This window comes from Meriones unguiculatus, chromosome 4 (genome assembly GCF_030254825.1).
Source record: "Meriones unguiculatus strain TT.TT164.6M chromosome 4, Bangor_MerUng_6.1, whole genome shotgun sequence".
NCBI lineage: Eukaryota > Metazoa > Chordata > Mammalia > Rodentia > Muridae > Meriones > Meriones unguiculatus.
The window spans coordinates 40,877,522-40,900,038 of record NC_083352.1 but is presented as its reverse complement, the minus strand read 5'-3'; the positions used below and the strand labels follow the sequence as shown (position 1 = coordinate 40,900,038).

Here is a 22,517-nt window from a genome sequence, read left to right as displayed (position 1 = left end):
GTATATCCAATTTTTAGATTTTACTCCCTTGATTTTGAGTCTTTTATTTTAAAAAAAACATTTATTTTTTTATTAATTACAGTTTATTCACTTTGTATCCAAGCTGTAGCCCCCTTCCTCATTCCCTCCCAATCCCACTCTCCCTCGCTCATCTCTTCCCATGCTCCTCCCCAAGTCCACTGATAGGGGAGGTCCTCCTCCCCTTCCCTCTGACCCTAAAACATCAGATCTCATCAGGTCTGGCTGCATTGTGTTCCTCTGTGGCCTGGTAAGGCTGCTCCCCCACTCAGGGGGAGGTAACCAAAGAGCCAGCCACTGAGTTCATGTCAGAGACAGCCCCTGTTCTCCTTATTAGGGAACCCACTTGTAGACTGAGTTGCCATGAGCTATGTCTGCGCAGGGGTTCTAGGTTATCTCCATGCATAGTCCTTGGTTGGATTATCAGTCTCTCAGTCTAAGAAAAAGATCCCTGGACACAGATTTTTCTGGTTCTGTTGCTCTCCTTGTAGAGCTCCTGTCCCCTCTAAGTCTTTATTTGCCCCCTTCTTTCCTAAGATTCTCTGTACTCTGTCCAAAGTTTGGCTATGATTCTTAGCATCTGCTTTGATACCAGTCTTTTCTTATAAGAGTGCAATTTTCTTGGATGTAGGAAGCAAAGACAACGCACTTTTTACATCCTAGCTATGTTACCTCATTTATTAGTTTTCTTCTAGGAAAGGTGTCATCCTTGCCCTTAGGAAAAAAAAAAAACAAAAAACAAACAAACAAAACAAAAAACAAAAAAAAACAAGGATATTTTACATTCTTTTGGAGAATGAACACTTAAAACTTTCCAAAATTAAAATGTATTGAAGTGCTTGGAAATGTTTACTTCATTGTGATTTATGGCCAAGAAAAAGAAAAGGGAAGCCACTGTTGCAAAGCTGGAAACTAAATCAATAATTATGACCAATTACTGATGCTTAGTCTCAAGATAAATTGCAAATAGCCAAACAGAGTAATTAGAGAAATATTATTTTGCAAATTGTGATTTAGTCATGCTAATGAGTTTCTAATATGGTTTTTAATGTCAGTAACTCAAAGAAACAAAGAAGAAATGAGTGTAAATAATTAGAGGAAAGAAAAGAAAAGGAAGTATAGATTCCCTATGGCTAACACCCATTAGAATGAGGCATTGTTATCCTTGGAGTGTTACAGTGCCTGGGACAGACTCCGTTAAAGCTGGATCTTTTGTAGCTAGAATTCATGCACCACTGGGTCATTTTATTGAATTTTGATGCACCCTACTTTATTTAAACAGTGTTTTTCACTGGTGCAGAGTTATTTTCTGTATTACCTTTGAGCTCCTCTATTTTGGCATTCCTAACAGGACTGTTTCCTAAGTAAGGGTCCCCAGAGGGCGAGTTCAGATAAGATGTCCAAGTACAATTTCACACGTGAAGCATAACTGCTGAATTCCTCCCGGATTTACGTATTGTTGCAGAGAGAGGCTTTGTAATTACCAAGGGATTATAGTCAAATATAAAAGGGCCTGAAAGCAGCTTTCCTGCAAATCAAGAATGTATTCAACAAAAACTTTGGAAGAGTCACTGGGTTAGTGATGCAGGAGTGTCTGGAAATGTTAAAGGTTCAAATAGAACAGCTTGCCTGAAACTCCTAATTAAAGAAATAATAAAAAATGCTTTTAAATAATGTCAAGGATTGTCATTTTATTCACCACCAAGAAAGAGGTCCTCTGAGGATTAAAAACTGGGCTGTTAGCACTGCCCAAGTACCCCAGGTCTCTCCTTTTACTTTCTCTTTTCCTTTTTTTTTATACTGCAGAAGTAATGGAAATAGAGCTTAATGGTACATAAATAAAAATAATTAAATAGGGGAGTGGAGTAGTGGTGCATTACCTGAATTAATATACAAGATTAAGAGGCCAATAACCCAGAAACAACTTAGTTATTTTGGCATTTCATATAAATTAGACTACTCTGAGTAGGGAAAATAAAACAAACAAACAAAAAAAAAAAAACAACAAAACAACAACGACGAAAAGAAAAACAACCGTGGCTTTCACTCTACCATTTTGATTCCAAACTCTAAGACAAATCATCTCCTATGAATTATGTTTCTGGTGTTCTCTCTGACATATGGTTTCAGCACATGTTCTCATCGAAACCAGCCAGATTATCAGTTACACCACTTCTGGGTATGCCTTTTTTAATTTAAGTTCAGAAATGGATGTATTTTTCATATTGATTTCATAACTGAGACCAGAATGAGTGATTAATTTACATGTGTTAATTTTTTTATGTCCTTAGGTTATCTTTCGACTCACAGAATTTTTGACAAATGCACGGGGCAATGAGCCATGTAACACTGCGAGTCCGTAATGATTTGCAAAGCTGTTTCATACAGGGTGATTTGGTAGAAATAAAAGGGTAAATTGAACTTGGAGGGGAGAAACAATCATAAAACAACCATTTGTGGCTAACAAACATTTTCTTTAGGGAGCAGAAGCTGTATCACATGGCTTTCTAAAATTTGTGTTTTACTTGACAACATACGATTAATATAGATCTGATGAGGAAATCAGAAAAAGTCTGTACTTCCTGATCAGTCATTATCTTTCCTGAACTCAGAGGAAGCACACGTGTCATTTTTACGTTGCTCTACCTTTCCTCTTCTTTTCACTGTGTAAGCGCCTTCTTCGCCTGTTTCAACCAGACAGTCATAACCTTTAAGATCACATTTTCTCTGGCACTAAGAACCACACCGATTTCCCTAGTTTTTTTTTTTTTTTTTTTCTATCCAAAAGCATTACGTTCTTTAACCAATCATTTAAACAGACATGCGCTGCCACTGGCCACTGATTCCCATACATAAGCCTGTCTTCTTCCAACAAGGACAAAAATCAAGTTAGATATTGATGATATTCTCTAGCGCAGGGCCCTGCTATAGTAATGTAAATGTAAATTAAATTTCTCTAGTAGTTACATCTGTTTATTTTTAAAGAACCAACAGTAGGCCTTACCTAAGTCAAAATACCTAGAATATTATTTCAAGATATTATCAGGATAAACTTTATTAGTGAAATATTTTCTAGTCTTCTGTTGTATTTGTTTTCAGGGACAGAGTCACACACTGAGGCTCAGACAAGTCTCAAAAGTATAATAGTATCCTGCCTCTACCATCCAAGTGCTGGGACTGGAGACACATGTTCCAGTATCCAGCTGTGTTCTTTTTGATGAAGTCTTCAAAATTTGCTGGATTTTACATTCATAGTATGTCTCACTTGTCCTGGGCCACATTCCAAATGCTTATAACCTGCACAGATTTCTGCTGTTTTGGACAACACAATTCTAGACTATTATTCTTTAAGTTAGTGTTTCTAAGTATGTTTGCTTAATGTGTCCAAATATCCACTCTTCTTTTCTTGGCACTATGGTGAGAGTTACTCAAATGAGCAATGCTTTCAAAAAGACTTTACTTTATTATGAAAAGAATTTAGACATACTTAAATACTTAGACAATTCTTGTCTCAGTCTCTCAGATAACTCTTTTAAATGTTAATGCTATCTGACCTCCCTATCAGTGGACAAGGGGAGGGGCATAGGGGGAGAACAAGGACAGAGGGTGGAATTGGGAGGAGAGGAGGAAGGGGGATCCAGTTGAGATTCAAAGTGAATAAATTTTAATAAAAAAATAAAAAGAAAGACTTTAATCTTTCAGTGTTCTAATATCGAAATTTAAAGTCAATTTTAAATGAGTTGTAAAATCAGACTAGGGTTTACACTACACACTCAGTTTCAAAAGTACATAAAACAGACACAACAGTGTTAGGAAAATCAGAACCAGAAACACAGGGGCCAGAAAGGAAGATTGAGCATAGAGAAGAATGGATAGACCATTTGCAGCCTAGACCCAGCCTAGACCCAGATATTAAATTAATATCTATGGCTTAAATATTTAAACTCCCTGACCCTTGATGCCCTTCTCTATCAACAAAGGCTGCAAGTGGTGTATCACATGCATAGAAGTAATTTATAAAGAAGCTATCAGACAAGGGTAGATACCATTGCTACATTGATATGCTCCCACTTCCAAATATGAAGTTGGTCATTGGGCACTGGATAATTATAGACAATATAGTCTGTCTCTTATTTTTGACAGACACTATGAAAAAATTATTTACCTTTGACACCCTCTCATAGCCAGATTTAATGCCACAGCATGAGCATATGGATATTTATCAACACAGAAAAGCAAAGATAAATAGTAGAGGCAGTAATAGAAGCAAGATGGTAATCCCAATATTCAGGAGGGAAACAAGGGTGAAGAGACTGGATTCCTAGGCCAGCCTAAGATAAAAAGTGAGTGCCAAGCCAGCTGGACTGCCATGTAAAATTCTGTGGTAGGGGACAGAAAGAGACAGAGAGAGTGAGAGAGAGATTGTATGTTAATTAATAAACTATAAGGCACTTGAAGAATTTTTGAGTGAAACTTCACCCAGGCACTTAGTAAAAACTACATCTTTAAGGTTATTTTAAAATCTCCGTTCAAACATTAGCACCAGCAACATTTCTAAGTTTTTTTTTTTTTTTAAAAACAAAGTTGTCAAAATTTTATTTGGAAAGTATACAGCATTATTAATAACTGCACTGTTTGGCAGGGAGGCATCAGGAGTAAAAATAATCTCTTAATGATTCCTGTCAAAAGACTGGTCCTGAATTAAATATGGTTTCAGTTTAAAAGTTGTGCCTGGCTTTTTACAACTTCATTCCATTATTTCAGTTAAGCAATTGTTCAGCCTTGGAAGACATCCACAGCCATGGAGAAGGACGAATGGAGGGGATTTTGGCTACTGCTTGGAAGGAAAGGAATTCAGCACATTGCATCTGAGCTCCAAAGTCACTACCTCCTGCCTTGTTGCTCCCATGTGCAATAGGCCATGGTCTATAAAGCACTAAATGGCTAGACCTTCACCATTTTGAGCTCAGGCTTTTTCCCTGGGCAACTTAGAGGCCATTGAGATCTGCTGGAGGGCCACTAGTATTTCTAGCTCCTATCTCCAGGGTACCAGAAGCAGGGAACTTTACAAAAAAGGCCTGTGTGAAAGAGAGACTTGTCTTAACTTCAGTAGCTAAAACATAGAAATCTTGGAATTACAGCATAGCAGAATTGAAAAGCAGGCAATCTCTGATTTTCTTTCTTTCTTTCTTTCTTTCTTTCTTTCTTTCTTTCTTTCTTTCTTTTTTCTTTCTTTCTTTCTTCTTTCATTTTTTAAAGTAATGCATTCAGAGAGTACTTTAGAACTTTCTTCTTTCCTTCCTTCCTTCTTTCTTTCTAATTTATTACAATTTATTCATTATGTGTCCCTGCTGTAGCCCCCTCCTTCATTCCCTCCCAATACCATCTCCCCTCCCTCTTCTCCTCCCATGTCCCTTCCCCAGTCCACTGATAGAGGAGGTCCTTCTCCCCTTCCATCTGACCCTAGCCTAACAGGCCACATCAGAACCAGCTATATTGTCTTCCTCTGTGGCTTGGTAAGGCTGCTCCTTCCTCAGGGGGAAGGTGATCAAAGAGCGAGCCATTGATTTCATGTCAGAGAGAGCCCCTGTTCCTCTTACTAGGGAATCCATTTGGAGACTGGGCTGCCATGGACTACATTTGTGCAGGGGTTCTAGTTTATTTCCATGAACGGTCCTTGGTTGGAGTACCAGTCTCAGAAAAGACCTCTGAACTCAGATTTTTTGGTTCTGTTGCTTTGCTTGTGGATCTCCTGTCCCCTCTATTTCTTTCATCTCCCACTTCTTTCATAAGATTCCCTACATTCTGCCCAAAGTTTGGCTATGTGTCTCAGCATCTCCTTTGATACCCTGCTGGGTAGAGTCTTTCAGAGGCCCCCTGTGGTAGGCTCCTGTCCTATTCCCTGTTTTCTCCCTCTTCCTATGTCTATCCTACTTGCCTTTCTGAATGTGGTTTGAGCATCTTACCCAGGGTCTTCCTTCTTGTTTAGCTTCTTTAGGTGTACATATTTTTGTATGTTTATCCTATATTATATGTCTAATATCCACTTCTGAGTGAGTATATACCATGGTGTGTTTCTGCATCTGGAATACCTCACTCAGGATGATCTATTCTAGTTCCCACCATTTGCCTGCAAGTTTCATGATTCCCTTGTTTTTAATTGCTGAGTGGTATTCCATTGTGTAAATGTACCATAATTTCTTCATCCACTCTTCCGTTGAGGGACATCTGGGTTGTTTCTAGATTCTGGCTATTACGAATTAATCTGCTACAAACATGGTTGTGCAAATGTCCTTGATGTATACTTGAACATATTTTGGATATATGCCTAGCAATGGTATATATTTAACTTCTTTAGTTCTATAGATTTTAGTATGTTTATCCTATATTATATGTCTAATAGCCACTTATGAGTGATATATACCATATATATCTTTCTGATTCTCTGTTTTCTCACTCAGGATGATCTTTTCTAGTTTCCACCATTTGCCTGCAAATTTCATGATTTCCTCGTTTTTAATTGCTGAGTAGTATTCCATTGGGTAAATATACCATAATTTCCATATCCATTCATGGGCTGAGGGACATCTAGAGTGTTTCCAAATTCTGGATTCAACCAACAAACCTGCTATGGACATAGTTGAGCAAATGTCCTTGTGATATACTTGAGCATATTTTGGATATATGTCTAGGAGAGAGATATATTCTGGATATATGTCTACAGAGAAAGCACAATATTCCTTTCCAAAGTGGTTGTACAAGTTTACATTCCTACCAGTAATGGAGAAGGGTTCCCTTTCTCCACATCCTCTCTAGCATGGTTCATCCCTTGAGTGTTTTAGCTTAGCCATCTGATGGTTGTGCAGCATATTCTCAGGTTTGTTTTGATTTGCATTTCCAAAATGACTACAAATAACATAAAGTACCTTGGTGTGACTCTAACCAACCAAGTGAAAGACCTGAATAAAAATAACTTCAATTCTCAGTCTCCAAGTGGGTTCCCTAGTAAAGGGAACAGGAACTGTCTCTGACATGAACTCAGTGATTGACCCTTTGATCACCTCCCCCTGATAGGGGAACAGCCTTACCAGGCCACAGAGGAAAACAATGCAGCCATTCCTGATGAGACCTGATAGGCTAGTGTCAGAGGGAAGTGGATGAGGACTTCCTCCATTAGTGGACTTGAGGAAGGGCATGGGAGGAGATGAGGGAGGGGGCTACAGTGAGGAGACAAAGTGAATAAACTGTTATTTATGAAAAGATAAATAAATTTAAAAAATAACTTTAAATCTCTGAAGATAGAAATAGAAGAAGATATCAGAAGATGAAAATATCCCCAAGCTCATGGATCGGTAGGATTAATATAGTGAAAACTGCCACTCTACCAAAAGTAATCTATGGATTTAATGCAATTCCCAAAATACCAACATAATTTTTACATAACTTGAAAGAACAATTCTCAGTTTCATATGGTAAAACAAAAAACCCAGAATAGCTAAAACAATGATATAGAATAACAGATCTTCTGGAGGTATCTCCATCCCTGATCTCAAGCTGTATTATATAGCAACAGTAATAAAAAAAATTGCATAGTCCTGACATTGAAACAGACTACTGGATCAATGGAATGAAATCGAAGACCCTAAGTAAATCCACACACCTATGGATAGTTGATTTTTTTACACAGAAGACAAAACTATACAATGGAAAAAGACAGCATCTTCAACAGATGGTGCTGGTCTAACTGTATGACTACATGTAGAAAAATGAAAATAGTACTTTCTTAAATCAGTTGAAACTTTCCAGAGAAACACTGTGAAGACCCCACCCCAAACACACACACACACACACACACACACACACACATACACAGTATGCCTACTTGGTCTCAAGATTTCAGTGTTTGCTACTGCCTCTCACCCTTTTCCACGTGACCATGCTTTCACTGATCTTATTCTTCTTAGAAACTAAAGGAAGGCTCTCTAAGTAGCTCAGTCACACAAGACTTAACTGGCTTGTGCAAATGCTCTGGTTTGCAATCTCTCTCTTTCTCTTTCTTGCTCTCTCTCTCTTTCTCTGCTTCTCTCTCTGTTGCCCCTCTCTGTCTCTCTCTGTCTCTGTCTCTCTCTCCTTCAGACACAAACACAAACACACACAGGGAGAGGGAGGATTGAGTTTAAATTTTAAGTTTTCAAGTTGAGGTCTGATGCAATGTGGATAATCTTATACACACTCATTTATTCATCAAACAAATATGAATTGGGTGTGTATTCTATGCATGTATTTATTTGCTTGCTTCAAATATCATACTGGAGACCAACTCCTGCCTTAGGATGACAGAGAGGAAACACACGAAAAATGACTTGGAAGTAAATAAAAGTTATGATGCAGGTAGACCCTAATATGTTTAACTTTTAGAATTATCTTTGGTGTTTGTTTTCCCAAAATAGGTGATATTTGAACACAGGGAAAAAAATAAAACCAAAGATGTAAGCAATGCAAACACATGGAAATCATCTGTGCCTAGATATAAAGTTGGAGGCATGATTGGGGTGCACAATCACTAACAATAAACAGAAAGAAAGCAGGGCTTAGGAGAAATAGAGACAAGGTGAGGTAGGTGAAGCCTTGAAGGCAGTAACAACCCTCTATTGTAGTGATAATGTAAGAGGAACTCTGAGAAGATCTTCACTGGGATGAGTAACCTTAGCAGTGATCAAAATAATCTCTGAGGCATGGTCTTCAAGTGAAACCCGCCAATATGCTATTGTAGTAGATACGTTGAGAAGTCTTAGGGTTGGTGTGTGGTAAGAAACAGATTTAGGATAGAATTCAAAGGAGTGACCAACTGGATTTGCTGAGAGAATGGATGAGATTTGAATGAGAGAGCACAGGATGACTTCAATTTATTTTTAGGAAATTAGTTAACACATGTATTTGTGTAGAGCTATTAGACACTATTATAAAGAGGAACTGAGAGCTAAGTAATTTCAACCTATAGAAATGTTTATAAAGGAGAAATCTGGGGTTACCATTATCCAATTTGCAATAGAAATAACCGCATAATTCTTTTAAGTAGCAAGATCCTTTAGTGCAGTTAAAGTGTGATTCAATTACTATAAAATCCATTTAGAAAGAATTACTTAGGAACATAAGTAAAATCTCCTTGCTTTAAGCATTTGGGGAGAACACCCAAAAGCATGTCCTTACCTACTGCCTGAAGAATCCTCGGTGGGCACCAGATGCCATTCACAAGGGTTGAACCAAGGGCAGGTTGTAGATGGCTTTGGTACAACTGATATTAATACCCATTTTCTCTCTTAAACACTCTGGGTTCATACCTGTTTTCTCTTTTAAACACACTGTAACACCTAGTGTTTTCACCCAGATACCACTGCCTCTTCAGCAAGTTGATTTCACTTTACCATAGGGAGAGTCCTCTATTTTAAGCATAGGAAGTACCTGCCTCTTGGAAACACTCAGGTATTTTCTTAGTTATTGTGAGCATTAGCCCAACACACTGTGAGTGGTCAGAAATAATAAGAAAATCAGAAAACAAATGACAGATTACTAATATCACTGTCAATATCTGTAAATCTCCACCTCCTTAGTGGTTAATGATTCTTTTACATCCTCTTTAACTCTCTTCCTATTTCAGATATTGCCCTCTTTAAAGATCCTCAAAGCTGATTCTACATTGCTTAATGTTTTGTCCTGAACTCTATTAATAAGCCATGAAGGGTAACTTCCTCTTTCTTAACAATTCACTAAAAATAATAGAGTTATGAGTGCTATGAAAGACTAGTAATAATATTGTTGTCCCCACTACTTACACTGTGTAGAATACAGCCATTATAATATGATTTTAATAGTCATATGATATGGGAAATAGAAGAAATGAGTGATTCTATTTGTTTGGCCCCAAAGAGCTTAAAATGTACAAATAGTGGCTGCTCATTATATTTGATTGATTCCTTAATGTAAGGGAATTTAAAATTATAATTAAGGCTTATAAAAGGTCTCATTTTTAGACAAGTAATATTACTTGACATTTTGTCTTTCAGCTTGGGATTTGTGTGGAGTTTATAAATATTACCTTGATAAACTTCATAAAACCCCTCTCAGGTCGTAGGTATAAAGCTAATTCACAGGTTGTTAATATAGAAAAAAGTGTTCATTAAAATTAAGTGATCTTCTTCAAGTCACAAATGACTCTTATACTTGGGTATTGTCTTAGTCGGGGTTTCTACTGGTGTGACAAAACACCATGAGAAAGAGCACCCTTGGTGAGGAAAGGGTTTATTTCAGTTTACAAGTCTCAGATCACACTCCATCACCGAGGGAAGTAAAGGAAGGAATACAGTGATAAGAACTGATGCACACAGACCACAGATGAGTTCTCTGACAGGCCTGTTCCTCATGGCTTATTCAGCCTGCTTTCTTATAGCATCCAGCACAACCAGACCAGGGATGGCACAGCTCATAAGTGAGACAGTCCCTCCCACATCAATCATCAATCAAGAAAAGGCATTACAGCATTGCCCACAGGCCAACCTGATAGGGACATTTTTGTCAACTGAGATTGCCGCTTCCAAAATTACTCTACCTTATGTGACATTGGCATCAGGCTAGAAAGTGTAGCTACTATTTTACTGCTCATTACAGCAGGATCTCCCATAGTAAAACATCTTCCGGCATGACATTTCTCTTATCCTAAAAAATAAATAAATAAATAGATAGATAAATAAATAAAATAAATTATATTCTAACAAATTCATCTCTCAGGTTAATAGAGCTAACAAAATTTAAAGTTTTTTCCTTTGATAATCATGACTGTATCAACATAAAATACCTTTTACCTTTATTAAAGGACTACATAGGGAATAGGAGAATCATACACATAGGAAAATGAAAACTATGTTTTGCCATAGAAAAGCTTTTCTTTACTCTTAGGCTAATGAGAACCTGATACTATGTTGACACTTACAGTAAAGGTTATCAAACAGGCTATATCATCATACTTTTAATGATCAAATTTATTCTCAATAAGTATTGATAAATGCAGAACTGTGGTGAATGTGTTTCGAGTATTTTGAGACACATGTCATAGGGCAAATAGTCTAATTTTAGTCAACCTCAAATGTGTTTTATGTACTGAAGTGTCTACATAATAGAATGTTCTTGTCTATCTTTAAATGATTCTTTTTGACAGTATGTCAACTCAGTCAAAATAAATTGCTTCTTTTTTATTTATTTCCGGTAACACAAGCAGCAGAGACTATGATTACGATGCTGTCATTGACTATCGAGTTTCCTTTCTCTCCACAACATTTACCTAATTCTGTCCAATTTTTTCTTACCTTTCTTTTCTTTCGGAGCACGATGGTTTCTGTCTCCTCCTCCTCTAGAAGTCTCCTTCCTCTCCTATACCAAATTCCTGGTGATTCCTCTACCTTTGAAAACTAGTAAGAGCCATCAATTTGGTTGTGGAGGTTCAGGGAATGAAATCTTTTCAAGAGACCATAGTTTAATGAAGCATCCATAAAGACCTAAATCTTATCACAAAAGAATTTCAGCAAAGTTTTATGTCATTCTTGTCCAGACTCTCCCCTAGTCCTAAGAACTGCCCAGAGTCATCACTGCTCACTGAGAAAATATAATTCCCTGAGTGCCATCACACTGGGCATTTACATGTTCTTGTACAAGTTGAGTTCATCTTTCTTAAATTTTCTTCCATGTTTTGAGCCAAATAAGCAATATCAAAAACAGAGTCCTTTCCACCCCTCCTTCTGACAGAAAGAGGAAGAGGAGTTGACAGAAATATTACCAAAGAAGTTGGTAGAATGAGGTGAATTTAGTCCACATTACAGGTCATCAACATTCTGAAAGATGTCCTTATGTCTTCTTGGAAATACAGAGAATATTATAAGATAGGAGATAGGAATTATGGTCATTGATTAGTTGAATGAAGGCAAGAGAAGAAATAAAACACTTGATACAGAGCTATATAATGTTTTCCATAAAGGGGGCTGGTCTGTGTTTATAACAACTGTCTCACTTGGGGAGGAGATCACAAAAGGATGAAGAATTCTGGAACACATACTTGATGAGAAGTAGGCCTCAGGAAAAAAATAGGATCCCACAGAGATGTTTCAACAGGAAGCAGATGAGGTGGTTCTGGATTTACCGGGACTAGAAGTAACTAGAAAACATTGCAGAGATTCTTAGGTCTCTGTGTAAATTAGAATCAGTTTACCTGTGGTAAATTGGAAACAGGCCAGGGCAGCATTGTGTGCTTTTAAATTATATATAAATGAAACTTTCTATTCCTATATCATCACAGAGTGCATTCAAATTGCCAGTGACCTTACGAATGATAGAACCTTCTTTGTTCCTAATAGCAGTACTGATCCTACAGGTCTTTATAAAGCAGCACTGAGTAACAACTGCTGAGAAAGAGGCCTACTTTAAGAGATACCCACATTAAATTTAGGAGGACAAAAAGGATGAGAGAGGGAAATTGATTTCTCTGCTTGGAATGACTAGGTGATGATGAACGAGGAAAAGAACAACATACCCAAGTGAAGGATGATAACTCAGATTACTAACATAGCATTTGTCAGATGACTTATGCCTTTATACACAGGGATATGATATTTTGTGAACTGTTACATCCAAAATATGGTGTGAAAGTTCTGCATTATATTTCATTGATGTAATGTTGTCTCATAGACTTCTGGATAAGTTTACCATAAAAAGATCTGTGAAGTCCAAGTGGAAGTAAGATGAATACACGGTAGAAGTCAGTGTTCAGCCTGGTACCTTCTACTGCGAGTTGGATGTATGTATTTTGAGAACCACAACTACGAACACAGTTTTTGGGGTCCTGAAGGGAGCTATAATTAGACATTTCTCTATCAGTCATAGTTCCAAATGATCCCCAACTATGGTTCTGGAAACAAGGATTTCAATCCACATATCTATCACCAGTCTAACTATAAGTCACACCATTTTGAGGTAGATGTGATACCTAATAGAAAAAGAGACTAGTGCTTATAAAATTTTCTGGACATATGGAAACATATAATTATCAACTTGATAGAGGGGATATATAAGAAATGCATCAAAAAACCCATCTATGAGAAGAACCTCAAAGGAAAACATAGAAAGTGCTGGTATTATCACAAATGGTTCTTTGCCCAGAAGAAAGATAAGGAACCTCAGATAAAAGGAAACTTCCTCACATCTCAGGGTTTCACACCTGAGAGATAAAGCAAAGGACATTTCTCTATTGAAGATTTTTCAGACAACAAGTCATTTTCATGACAACTTTTTAAAAAGAAAGAGAAAATAGAGGAATACTAAACTGAAAGTTTCTTGCCATACATATTTTTCCTCTCTTAAAGAATTTACTAAGAGCCTCACAAAATCATTCTGTGTCTCTTTAATGAATCCCCAAAGGAGTTAAGAATGATTTTCTTCTACACATGGCAGGTGTGGAACAGTGTCGCTCAGAAGTACCCCTCCAACTCTCCTGGGTGTCCCTGGTTATCCCTTACTTGGCCACCTGGGCATTTTTCCTCATAGCATAATCCACCTCCCTTTGGATATATTTCCCAACTGGCTAGGTGCAAGGCTCGAGGCCAGCTCTGATTCATCCTGTATCCAAACATTAATTTGTGCCCATACTTCTTCCCCAATGTAACCACTTCACAATCCTGCAGCTGCTGCTCTCAGGAGACCCAGGTCACCCTGTGCGTGATGACTGTCATCGAGCTCAGATCTTCCATCATGGCTCTCTTAGCTAGAAATGCACCATGAGATTCATTATCAAGGCAGTGTTTTCCTTGTTAACTAACTCAAATTTTCCATAGCAACAGTGACAAATTTCTGTGTGAAAAAAATGTTTGAAGCAAAATTTTTAAAATAAGACAGTGTGGTTTCTTCTGAAGCTTTTGTAAAAGGAGAATTCAGGTACACCTGCGGTTTGCAGGTGTTCAAAGATCGCATCAAAAATCAAATATCTTCCTTCTCCTTTTGCCTTAAGCATGGTTCTCAGACAAGCCATTTCCTGGGTGGTAATATGATGATGCTGAAATCTCCCTTATGTTTCTTTCAGCTCAACACCAACAGAAATGGAAATCGTATTTCCAATAGTTTGACCAAAATCCCGGCATGTATCCTCACATCCTGCTTGATTTAAGTCTACATAAAATAACTATAGCAAGAACAACAATCCACAAAAGAGCCAATGGGAGTCACATATCTGCTGTCTCCTAAATTTGAGGAATTAGATATGCTAAATCTGGAAATTTTTTATTCCCAACAACATTGACTATGTAGAATCTAGAGAATGCTTTCACATAGGAATGAAAGAAAGCATCAGCAAAAGCCTTCCAGACAGAATCTAACAAGAATCAATTTTACATACAATACACTACTCAAAGGCCACAATACTTCCTATTATCATTGACTTAATTAAGCAATACTACTAGATTATTTATTTTTTTCTCATTTTAACTAAAAGTGACTTTGACCCTATTCAAACCCCACCAATTTCTAAGAAATCAAGGCTTAATGACAGAGGTAAGGGCAGAAGACAGATACTTTGATCCCTGAACTCTTCTTTTGTAGTTCCAACTGGGAAAGTCACTGGACTTCAAGGACTTTTTATAGCTTGTCTACATTTTATATATCTTCTTGTTCTAATGGTTCATCACTGTGACAAAATACTTGAGACAATGAAATTAGAATAAGAAAATATGTTGTTTAGTCTCATGCATTGAGAAGTATCAGTTCATGTTCACTTGGTCTTTTTGTCTTTACTTTTATTTTTTATTCCAATGAGTACTTTCTTTTTTCTGTTTATATTAACCTAAAGCATGAAAAGGTCCAGTGCAAGTTTTATTTCTCCAACAACCATAGCTGAACTTATTTTCCAATGCACAGCAAAACTGGAAAAATCAGAAAAGAATTTATAAGTGTCCCATCAAATCACCTATTCCCTCACCTGCATCCCACCTGTGAGCTGTTTTTTCCTCCTTCTCTTGTTAAATCTAAGTGTCAGAGGAAGCCATGTCCTCCTCTCACAGGCATAACTCAGTCATCTGTCATCCATGGTCACGCCTGAGCACTTCACATGCCTTTATCATGGTAATTTACCAATCTATTTGTTTTGATATTTCTTCTAGTGTACTTTTTTTTGGTGTCTATATTCCAAATTGACCAACCCAGATATTTTATACTTCGTTTTATCTTCATTTTGTTCTTTAAAACCTCAATTATATTCTTATTCTAGTTATGCAAATTAAAAAGATGGTTTTACCAAGAATATCTTCATGGATCTAAAAATTATCAGGTAGTGTACACTAGACTGTTGTAGGGTATACTCTTAAATTATGCTTTCTTGTTCTATTTTTATATTTTCAAGTCCAATTTTTTTGTGAAGGAATAAAATATCATGATGTTTTCTCCCCTCTATATCATTTAGGGACTTAAATAAACAAAGGCTCTATAATTTGGCACATAGTCTAAGACCCACATACAAAATTGTATCCCAATAACCTAAAATTAAGAAAGAACATAAAGTCTACAACTATCTGGGAGAAGTCTGCTATTCCTACACAATACAACCGTCCATTTTTCTGTTTGTGTGCAGGCTTTCAGCCATATTGCATTCTCAAGGAGGCTTGGGGAATAATGTTGCTTATCTATAAAGACTAAAAATCATCTTATCTGAGGCAAAACTCTAAAAGATACTAATTACTCACCACTCATTTCTAGTTCTAACCCAACACAGTCAAAACATGTCTCAACCTTTCTAGTTCATTAATTGAGTAGACTATTTTGACTCTGCTTTTTTCTCTTATCCTATATCCAGACAGTCAACGAAGTATCAACTACACATCTGTAAGACTCTCATGCTCTCTGGTGACAGCCAACATTTCCTTGCTGGAAAAATGAAACAGCCTTATGATTGGCATTCTTCCTCCATCTATCCTACCCCAGTTTTACCCTCAAAATGCCATCCATGGTGATCATGCCAAACTGGTTTCAGATCATTCCCCTTTTCTGATTAAAGCTATTTTTCTGGTTATGACTAGGAGACACCATTCTTACTTTGACCCATAAGTGTAATTGAGGCCAGGCCTGATCTCTCATAACTTAACATCCACTGCTCCCTGTCTTTTGTTCACTCAGAAGCCTTATAGCTTTATGCTGGTTTTTAATAGACTCTTCACACCCAGTTTCCAGCCTCTGTGAATTCCTACTGCATTTACTCATACAAATCATTCTCTCACTTTTACAGTTTTAATCAATCGTTGCCTTCCCAGTGGTGGCTAGATCTCTAGTAGATCTCTAGATTGTCTCCTTGAACTTGAAACTTCTCCCCAACTATTTCTATTATCCTCCCTTGAATTATTTTCATCCTAAAATGTACTGCTCTCTAATGTACCAATATGCACTTCTTTAACTGAAATCCGTGCACTGTGAGATCCTTTCCACTTTGTCATTCACAGCATCAAGAAGAATGCCAGACAGTTTATATTTGTACCAAATGAATGGATTCATGAATAAATGAACAAAGTACTGTAAATTACAATGACTTGTCCTTTCTCTTAACTCTATACCTTTGGTTTGAGCAATGAATGTATAAGCTCATATATGCTGACATTTATTTCTACTGAATCATTGTAAGTGTGTGTCATTCTTGTGGTATTTGGTCCTTTTGTAATATTTCCATAAGAAAATTCTTTTATTCGCAAGTTATTTATAAAACTCATAATATAAACAAAGAAGAAATGAGCAAGTCCTTTCACCTAAGCCCATTCAAAGGTGGAAACAAATCTGAATTGGAAGTTCAGAGAAGGCTTACAAAGGCCAAGTGCAGGGGTGTAGCTGTGTAGCCTATAATCTAAGCCTAGTAATAGTCAATCAAAGATTAGTGCAAATGGGTTTCGAGGACCTAAAATTGAGAGTCCTGACAGCAGCATAACGTCCACAGAATGTGCTGCCACTGATGGATTCTGTGTTCCTCAGTTTGGTAGCTTCCTTCATTCAGGTCTTCCTGTTTGTCAGTGCTGCATTTGGCAGGGGCCAGACACATTTCTGCTAATTTCAAAAAACGGAAACCATCTAAGCAATTGAGACAAACAATAGACCCAAGATAGATTTTGCGCTTTTCTCTATTACACAAATGTTCCCACTTGAATTGATTCTTATGTGGCTAAAGGTTACATAAAACAATTCTCAACAGAAGGTAAACTTAAATAGGCTAATTTCCAAAGGCCTCATTCTAGAATAATACAGTTTTGGGGAGCTGGGGAGATGGCTCAGTGTTTTCCAGCACCACATGACAGATTACAATGATCTGTAACTTTAGTTGTATGAGATCTGTCACCCTCTTCCAGCCTTCATGGACAGTGCATTCATATGGTGCATGGCTATGCATTCAGGAAAATACACACACACACACACACACACACACACACACACTCACACTAAAAAATAAATAAAATCTTTTAAAATGTATTAGAAAAATATAGTTCGACGTGTAATCTTTGGTTACTTTACATCATGCATATATATATATATGAATATCCATATGTATGTGTGGTGTTTGATTATGTATACTGAACATAATACATAAGCTATTTCATATGTCTTGTGATGCATGGTTTAAGAAACTGGCCGGGACAAAGATAGATAGATAGATAGATAGATAGATAGATAGATAGATAGATAGATAGATAGATAGATAGATAGGGATAACTATAGATATATAGATATATAAAATAGAGAAGTAGGCTAGAAATTTTGAGTCAGTGAGAAAGTGGAAGAAGATACCAAATCAGTACAGTAATTGTCTTCACATGCAAAACCAGAGGCCACACTGGTAAAAGCTTCTATTTTCTGTGGTGACTGCATGATGCGAGTAGCAGACATAAACCAGTCACAACCCCTACTAAGCACAAGGAACAGAGTGAGATGTAGAATGAGGAGGAGCTGTGCTGGTGCCTAGAGGAAATGAAGAGGCACGTGGCATCAGGGATGGTGATGCTCTAGCCTGTGAACTGAGTACGGGCTTGGGCACCTCACTGTGCCATCTTCTGTACTGTAGTGATCATCTGTACTGCACATGCCAGCAGTCTTCATCTGAATTCAAACACAGAGATGATACTGAGGATCTGTGTGCTCTCTAACCAGTGAGAGCAACTCTTTCATTGTACAAAGTGGCCCCAAAAGTGAGAGACCTGTTGACTTCATGCGTCGTGTTTATAAAGCATACACCATTAATTAATCGGCACTGTTTCCTGACTTTTGTGATGTCTTCAAACTGTCTGAAATTGGAGGGTTTTTTTTTTTTCACTTAGCCTTTCTTTTAGTTAGAGATATTAGAGTGAACATTTTTACAGACTCTGACAACATCCAGGTTCCATGCTGCACAGATAGGCTATCATAGTATCATCCAACTCTAGCACTGACACTCACTCTGAACAAAAACATGTTTCCACGGCTGTCAGTGATTTCTCGTAATTTTATCTATTCTGTATATTCCTTAGACTCCTAAGCTCATCTCTTCCCTGGATGTTAATACTCAATCCACCTTCTGAGACTGTACCAAACCAACTACTCTCAGGGCTTTGCAGTAGCTCTATTTCTGCAGCAATTACGGTGTGTGTCAGTCTCTATGTTATTGGTCCCACCTTCAAATCAGCATTTCCAAGAATCGGGCTCATCGCACAATGTGCTATTCAATGCCGTGATTATGCTCCTCTTTTTTTTTTTTTCAAATCAATTTCTCTTCAGGTTCTGTTAAGTACAGAGGATTTTATGCCTCTCTCCTCAGATGACTCTCCTCCTCATAGATCTAATCTGAAAACGTGAATTTTCTGTCTTCACTTTGCCTCTCAGTGTCTCTCCCTTCTGTTATTTAACTTTACAATTGTATGACTTAAGCCTGTCAAGTATCTTGATATACAGCTTGCATAAAAGCTCCTCTCCATTTAAAACCCATCTTAGTGTTGGAAGACTCCTCTTACACTGAAGATCTGTAATACTTGCATGGATAATGTCGACAAGAAACTTAACAAAGCACAACAAACTTTCTAGTAATACCTGTAGGTCAACCAAAGGGTGTCTTATTTTATAAATATCTAACCACATATTTGCATGTCAGATAATACCCTGGAAGATTATCCATTTTGACAATGACTTTTTAAAAATCTTACATACAAAGGCATTATAATATAGAGCAATAACAAGAGAATCACCTACATCCATGTGTCCCATTTGGCCACCTGAGTGACCAATCAAGACCACGGCACTGTCCTCACAGCAGTTCTCAGATGAGAGATTGGTGCAGGTGACAGGTTCGTTGTCACCCAACTGTCCCCCACCCACAGCTCCTTTCACTCGTGCTTGGAGACATTCGTATTGAGTTGTGAGTCACTGAAGCAAAAATCAGAGCATCTGGGTAGAATGTCAAAAGAGCAGAGCTTACATCAGGGAGACACCCGAGGGGCTTTCTGCAAACCAGGCTACACATGTTCCATCACTGGCCACTGCTTGCGGGCTGTAGATGCCCTGTATTAGCATCTAGAGCCGATGACTTGTAAAAACTAGTTGGAATATTACAATGACACCATTTTTTTGCTGGGATCTTAACTGAGTCTCTGATGCCGGTTAAGAATACAATCCTACACTGTTCTATGAGTCGCTGTCACACTGACTACTAGTCATGTTTCTCAGCAGGTAATGCAACTGGATTGGCAGCTTGACTTGTTTGGTGTATGTCAGAGTAGTAAATCTGTAAACAAGGAGGCTGAGGAGATGTCCCAGTGTATAAATGCTTGCTGTGCAGTCATGACTTATAAGAGTCTGTGTCTCCAACAAACTTGTAAAAAGCCAGGCATAGAGGACTGCATCTAGAATCTCAGAGCTAGGATGCCAGAGACAGGATCCCTGAGGCTTGGTGAGAGGCCAGTCTGGATGGATTGTTGGGTTCCAGTTTCAGCGAGAAGTCCTACCTCAAAAAATAAGGCTCAAAGTAATGCATAAAAAAATGACTGGAGTTTATCTTTGACCTCCAGATGCACATGCGCACATTTGCACCAAAGCACATGTACTCACACAGACAGACTACTTATGATAATCTCCAGTTAAATCTTTAAAAACCCTAAGTCTTGCTTTTATTATTATTTGCTATTACTCAGTGTTATACAAGTATATAACCATATAAAGATTATATTGTTACATTAATGCTATCTTGTACAATTAGCTGACCTGATTAAAAAAAAAATCTTAGGTTTGTTGGTGTTTTAATTTTCAGGTTGGTGATGGAATTAAGTGCTTCTGAAGTCTAGAGTTCCTGTAAGTATTAATCCTCTTATTTATGTTTACTTCTATATTAACAATAAGTATTTTAAAATCTATTTTACCTTAATGTCTTAAAGTTGATGAGAATTTTTGCTTTTTTTGAATTTTACACATTCAACATACAGATGTTTTATTAATAAATTAACCCTCCATGAATTCTGTGACAATCAAATTCCAAAATGATATAATTTTAATTCATAGTATAATTATAAACTAACAGTTAAATTATACTAGAAAACTTTAAATTGTTGGAGACAATGTTTTCATCTGTTAATTATACTGAACATACAAAATGTCTTTCTTCACTAAGTGATTAACACACACACACACACACACACACACATATATATATATAAGTATATATATATATATATATATATATATATATATATACTTTACAGACATCAGTCATATTTTGGTAATTGTTAACATACACTCTTTAGAGACCATTGTATCAAAATTATTTAAATGATGGGAATGAACTTACATTACATTTTGTGTTTATTCAATGGACCTTTATCATATATACTTGAAAGGACGCACATGCTACTGTAAAGTTGGAGGATAATTTATCCTGTAAATGCAGCGTGAGTGTATTTAACCAAGTATTTATGTATACTAACTGTTGGTGTGGGTACTGCCTACTGCTGTCCTTTAGATATTAACCCCTCTCACAAAACATTTCTGGGAATGGAATGAAATGGAAACGTTTCTGAGAATAGGATGAACTCACGATATCCATAGTTTTCCTCTAAGATTTCTCATGAAAGAAGCTCAATTAATTTTGTGTGTTTGTTTCTTTGTTTGCTTTTTGGTTTGTTGAATCAGAGTTTCTCTGTGTAGCCTTGGCTGTTCTGGCCTCACACTGTAGACATAGATTGTCTTGGACTCACAGAGATCTGCCTGCCCCTGCCCCTGCCTCTGCCTCCCTGAACCAACATGCCCGGCAGAATTAGTATTTTGAAGATTAGAAAAAAAAATAGGTTTCAACCAAGGAACAATTATCTCTAATTCTGACATACTGCAAGTTGAATACGTTGAGTGTATGTGCATCCATGCAGCTTAGTTTTTGAGATATTCTATTCCTATGAGTCAGCAGTAACTTGAGCCTGCATTTCCTGGTTCTATTTATTTGCCACAGCAGAAATTATTTACGTACAACATCAGAGAATGTGTCATTTTGAAAGGTGACATGGCTATGAATGGAGAACTGAGAATCTTAGTTGTTACACTCCTTTATAATAAAAATCATTTATTTCACGGTTCACATGTCTTTTAACTTTAAGCCAGAAATTATGTCCAAAGGATTAACGCATTTCATTATATTTATTACATTAATAAAGTTTGATTTTTCTTTCTGACCAAACAAATCATACTAAAGCACAAACTCACAGCTTTATATATGCTTTAAAGTGAAAGCATTGAGCTTGTGTAACGTGAACACATTGCAATCCGTCCAGAGCTTATATTGAGCTCCTAAAACACAATAGAACATCCATATCATGTACATCCTCATTTGTGTCTATAGACATTTTACTACAAAATGTAGGAGACGACAAAGCACATAGAAATAAGTCTCATATTCTCAGGGCAGAATAACTGGAAGCAGTAAGGCTGGGTGAAAATTCAACACCCTTTAAAACAGCACGTTCATTTTTAGAAGGGCAAAAATAAAAGTTAAGAAACACTACTTGACATGTTATTATCTTGAATTAATTTGCTAGTCATTATAGGTGTACTGTGACAGTTCTGATTGTGATAAATTTGTTTGGGATTCATGTAGTTAAGAGGTTTATTTTTAGAAATGTTTCTCACTTTACACTAATTAAGCAATTTCCTGGTTTTAATGAATTTACTGCCTGGAATCACAGACTGTAGGTTTGTGAGATCCACCAGAAAGGATCTGCTCCATGGAGGGCTATGCTAACTAACCGACTGAACCAAATATACTCCGAGTTCCTATTTAGTGCCTTCTGTGAGAAAGGTACTTTTGAATGCTTTGCAAAAATATCAAGAACGCTTTGTCTTCAGTAATACTGTCTCGTGACAGGTTTGTGCTTTTAGCATCAACCCCTGAAATGCCTGAACTCTTCTTACCCTGTTAACAAACCTACTCCAAG

General features: G+C 37.1%; 1 protein-coding gene across 14 annotated transcripts in view; it reads left to right on the top strand.

Annotated features, from left to right (window-relative positions):
• Positions 1 to 22,517, top strand: part of Tenm3 (teneurin transmembrane protein 3) — a 2,741,632-nt gene that overhangs the window by 1,193,361 nt on the left and 1,525,754 nt on the right. For all 14 annotated transcript variants that reach the window (XM_060381770.1, XM_060381769.1, XM_060381766.1 and 11 more), the window contains one exon: positions 20,351 to 20,391. The gene's annotated coding sequence lies outside the window, so the exon portion shown is untranslated. The remainder of the gene's footprint in view (positions 1 to 20,350; positions 20,392 to 22,517) is intronic.